We start from the raw sequence: 5,000 nt of genomic DNA, 5'->3' as shown, positions 1-5,000 counted from the left end.
AGGCAAAGACAGACGAACCCCTTAACCTTCAAGGACGTCGACTTGGTTCTTGGTTCTGCGGTTCTTTTAGTTTCATTGCAACCCGATGAAGGAGATTGCAAAGTCAGGATAAAAGGATTATGTAAGTGAGGAGGAGGAGGAGGAGAAGAAGAAGAAGGAGGAGGAGGAGGAGGAGGAGGAGGAGGAGGAGGAGGAGGAGGAGGAGAAGAAGAAGAAGAAGAAGAAGAAGAAGAAGAAGAAGAAGAAGAAGGAGGAGGAGAAGAAGAAGAAGGAGGAGGAGGAGGAGGAGAAGAAGAAGAAGAAGAAAACGAAGACGGAGACGGAGGAGGAGAAGAAGAATAAGAAGAAGAATAAGAAGAAGAGAAGAAGATGAAGAAGAAGAAGAAGAAGAAGAAGACGGAGAAAAAGAAGAAGAAGAAGAAGACGGAGAAGAAGAAGAAGGAGGAGGAGAAGAAGAAGCAGAAGAAGAAAGAGACGGAGAAGAAAAAGAAAAAGAAGCAGAAGAAGAAGAAGAAAAAGAAGAGGAGGAGAAAGTTTTTATTTTATGCTTCCTTTTTATTTATTTTTTATTTTTGGTCTTCGAGAGAAAAGGATTCCTAACAAGGGAGATAAGCTGATGATAGTGATAATAGTAATCATGATTAGGATTAGGATGATGAAGACAATGATAAAAAAGGTGATAAAGATAATGAAACTACTAATAATGATGATAACGACAATGATAATAAATGTGATGCTAATGATGACAATAACAATTACAGTAATAATGATTATAGATAATTTTAGTGATAATGATAATAATGATTATGATAATGATGATGATAATGTTGATAATAAAAACATTGATAATGATAATAATTATATTTATAATGGTAATGATAACAATAAAGATAACAATAATAATAATAACAATAATAATAAGGACGAATAGTAATGATAATAGTAATACTAATGATAATAATAAAAATAGTAATGATGATAATGATGATAATTGAATAAACGAGGAGAAAGGAAGGAGATAAAAATTATCCTGTTGTTATCCTATCTTGCTTCGGATGCAATATATATAATGATTGGATATCACAAATAAAGAAGCTAATTAAGAAAAATGAATAAATAAGTGGAAAAAAAGGGAATAATGAAAGGAAGAAAAGATAAAGGATTTTTTTTTTTTTTATTATCGAATAAGTAAATTTTGATATAATACCGTAGAGTTTATATACACTCAAAGTCAAGTAAATAAGTCAATAAGATGAGATAAAAGACTGAGTTTTTTTTACATTTTCTAAAGAAACTATAATCACTATTATCGAAATAAAAGACGCATAAATAGACAAATAAATAAGATGAAAAGAAGAAGGGCAACAGAGGGGTGGGAGGGGAGGGGAGGGGAGGGGTGGGAGTAGAGGGGATGGGGTGGGAGTGGAGAGGAGGGGGGGAGGAGAGGGGAGGGGAGAGGAAGGGGTGGGAGGAGAGGGGAGGGGGTGGGGTGGGAGGGGAGGGGAGGGGGTGGGGTGGGAGGGGAGGGGAGGGGAAGAGGTGGGAGGAGAGGGGAGGGGAGGGGAGGGAATGGGGGGATGGAGGGACGACAAGAAATATCTCACGTCTCACGTCATGTCTGGTCAATAGCAAAATTTGTCATGTCTCTCCCTTGCTCACAGAATGTTGATGCAGCATGTTGACGCCATATTAGCATACGGCTTGTTTGCTTTTGTCTAAAGTGAAGGAAGAAACTTGAAGAGAAGTTAGATAAGAAAAAAAAATGAATGCTTGCAAAGCTTGCTTCCTCTTTGACTTTGACGAACTTTGCATTCATTAACTATGATTATTTTTCTACTCTTGACGGTTGGTTGTCTTTTAGGAACAGAGTTAAAGGACTTTGTAAATTTTAATCTGATGAACAAGGAAGGAAAAATTAGAAAAATACGAAGAACAAAAGTATATATAAATTTCTTTATTTATTTCATCATATTTTCAATCTATTTTTTTAATCTATCCTGTTTTTGCTTTTGTTTTTTCACAACCACTATTCAACCAACCATTATTTTTCCATTTACATTTTCGTTTGAAAACAATTACTCTTTTGTTTCACTTTTCCCTTTATATCAATAAGCGTTCTCTCAGTCTGTCTCCCACGTACTTTCTCTCGCTCACTCTTTCTCTCTCTCTCTCTCTCTCTCTCTCTCTCTCTCTCTCTCTCTCTCTCTCTCTCTCTCTCTCTCTCTCTCTCTCTCTCTCTCTCTCTCTCTCTCTCTCTCTCTCTCTCTCTCTCTCTCTCTCTCTCTCTCTCTCTCTCGCTCACTTGCTCTCTCTCTCTCTCTCTCTCTCTCTCTCTCTCTCTCTCTCTAACTCTCTATCTATCTATCTATCTATCTATCAATCTATCTATCTGTATGACTGTCTGTCTATCTATCTATTTATCCATATATCTAGCTATCTATCTATCAATCTATCTATCTATCTCTCTATTTCTTCCTATCGCTCTCTCTCATTCTCTCTATCGCTCTCTCTCATTCTCTCTCTCTCTCTCTCTCTCTCTTTCTCTCTCTCTCTCTCTCTCTCTCTCTCTCTCTCTCTCACTCTCTCTCTCTCTTTCTCATTTTGTCTCTCTCTTATTTCCTCTCTCTCACTTTCTCTATGTCTCCATATTCCTTCTCTCTCTGTGAAGCAACAAGTGTGTATAAAAAAAGGTTTCATGACATCCTTCTTATCTTCATTTCCTTTTCCTCAACGCATTCATCTTCTCTCTCTCTCTCTCTCTCTCTCTCTCTCTCTCTCTCTCTCTCTCTCTCTCTCTCTCTCTCTCTCTCTCTCTCTCTCTCTCTCTCTCTCTCTCTCTCTCTCTCACTTTATCTTCTCTTCAGATTTTTCGCTCCTCGATCTTCATTTTTTTTTCTCTCTCTTTGTTCTCCACTTCATCATTCCCCTTGTCCTCTTCCTCCTCTTCTTCCTCCTCTTCTCCCTCTCCTCCTCTTTCTTTTTTTCCCTTTTCTCTTCGTTCCATATTTCTCACATTTCCTTTTTTCTTCATTTCGACTTCGTCAGCCTTTTGACTTCATGAAGAGTGAGGGAGGGAGAGGGAGGAAAGGAGAGGGAGAAGGAGGAGGGAAGAGAGAGGGGGGGGGAGGGGGAGGAGAATGGAGAGGGAGGGGGGGAGGAGAAGGAGAGGGAGGGGAAGGAGAGGGGAAGGGGGGCAAGAGGGGGGAAGGAGGGAGGCGAGAGGGGTGTACTGAGAGAAGGAGAAAGGGGGAAAAGGAGAGAGAGGGAGAAAGGGGGGAAAGGAGAGGGAGGGAGAAAGGGGGAAAAGGAGAGAGAGGGAGATGGAGACAGTCGGAGATAGATAGATGAAGAGCAAGAAGGCGAAGGAAGAAGAAGGAGAGAGGAGGATGGAGAAAGTGGAGGAGAGACAAAAAGAGAAAGAAGTAGACAGAGAGAGAATATAGAGAAAGTGAAAGATAGAGAATGAGAGGAGAAAGAGGAAAAAGGAAAAAAAAAAGAGGGAGTAGGAAAATAAAGAAGTAGAAGGAGAGAGAAGAAGGAGAAAGAAAGAGGAAGAAAAAGACAAGGTGGATGTGGAGAGAGAGGGGGGGGTGGAGGGGGGAGGGGGGAGGTGGGGGTGGGTAGGGGGGTGGGGTGGAGATAGAGGAGGTGTCGGGGAGGGTGGGAGGGGGGGAGGGGGGGGGGGGGGTATCGGAGGGAAAGGAAGGAAAATGAGTGGAGGGAAAGGACGAAGAGGAAGAAAAGGAACCACAAGGAAAAGGAGAGACATGGGTTAGGGGGACGATTCGGAAGGGCTCAGCAAGAGAGCGAAGTAAGAGAGAGAGAGAGAGAGACAAGAGATAGAGAGAGAGACGAGAGAGAGAGAAGAGAGAGAAGAGAGAGAGAGAGAGAGAGAGAGAGAGAGAGAGAGAGCGAGAGAGTCCAACATCAAAAACGAGAACCGAGCTAATATTTTTCCAAATATTTTCACCAAGCCGTCTGAGGCTCCTACCGACTTCTCCCTCAGTAAATGCGTGGGCTAGCTGGGGGGAGGGAGCTGGTAGAGGGAGAGGCAGGGGGGGGGGGCAGATGGAAAGGGGAGAGGAGGGGAAAGGAGAAGGAAAAGGAGAGGGGGAACGAAGAAAGATGGGGAAAGGAGAGGGTAATTGTGGTAGTAGGTGAGAGAGAGATAGAGAGAGTGATAGAGAGAGAGAGAAATAAAGAGAGAAAGATATATAAAGTATATAAAATATAAAGATCAAGATGGCGATAAAACGTAATTAGATAAGTGAAAGAGAGAAGAGAAGAGAAAACCAGAAGAGGAGAGAGAAGGGGGATGATGAGAGGAGGAGAACGAGAGAAAAATATTATGTGAATTATCCTTTATTTATTCATTTATTTGTTTATTTATCTGTTTATTCATTTTTAGTAATCGTTGTTGTTTTCATATTGTTCTATGTCACTTTATTTTTCATTATTTTATTACTTGTTCGTCTGTGTATTTGTTATGAGTGTTTGTGTTCGTGTGTGCGTTTGCTTATTTGAGTGTGTATGTGTGTGTGTGTGTTTGTGTGAGTACAATGTGTTTGTAGATATAGATAGATAGATAGATACAGATAGATAGATAAAGAAAGAAAGAGAGAGACTGACAGAGAGAGAGAGAAAGAGAGAGAGAGAGAGAGAGAGAGAGAGAGAGAGAGAGAGAGAAAGAGAGAGAGAAAGAGAGAGAGAGAGAGAGAGAGAGAGAGAGAGAGAGAGAGAGAGAAGAAAGAAAGAGAGAGAGAGAGAGAGAGAAAGAGAGAGAGACAGTGAGACAAAGAGAGAGAGAGACAGAGACAGAGAGGGAGAGAGAGACAGAAAGACAGAGAGACAGAAAGACAAAGAGATAGCGAGACAAAGAGAGAAGGAGCGAGAGAGAAAGAGAGAAAGAGAGAGAGAGAGAGAGAGAGAGAGAGAGAAAGAGAGACAAAGAGATAGCGAGACACAGAGAGAAAGAGAGAGAGAGAGAGAGAGAGAACAAA

General features: G+C 41.2%; 1 protein-coding gene across 2 annotated transcripts in view; it reads left to right on the top strand.

Moving 5' to 3' along the window:
- The window catches only part of LOC122246134 (acetylcholine receptor subunit alpha-L1-like), a 568,187-nt gene that overhangs the window by 470,120 nt on the left and 93,067 nt on the right, over nucleotides 1–5,000 (top strand). The gene's annotated exons all lie outside the window — the stretch shown is intronic.

The sequence above is a fragment of the Penaeus japonicus genome, unplaced genomic scaffold (genome assembly GCF_977035675.1).
Source record: "Penaeus japonicus unplaced genomic scaffold, GWHDUDI00000001_assembly GWHDUDI00000004, whole genome shotgun sequence".
In the NCBI taxonomy this organism is placed as follows: Eukaryota; Metazoa; Arthropoda; class Malacostraca; order Decapoda; family Penaeidae; genus Penaeus; species Penaeus japonicus.
This window is presented reverse-complemented; position numbering and strand designations above follow the sequence as displayed.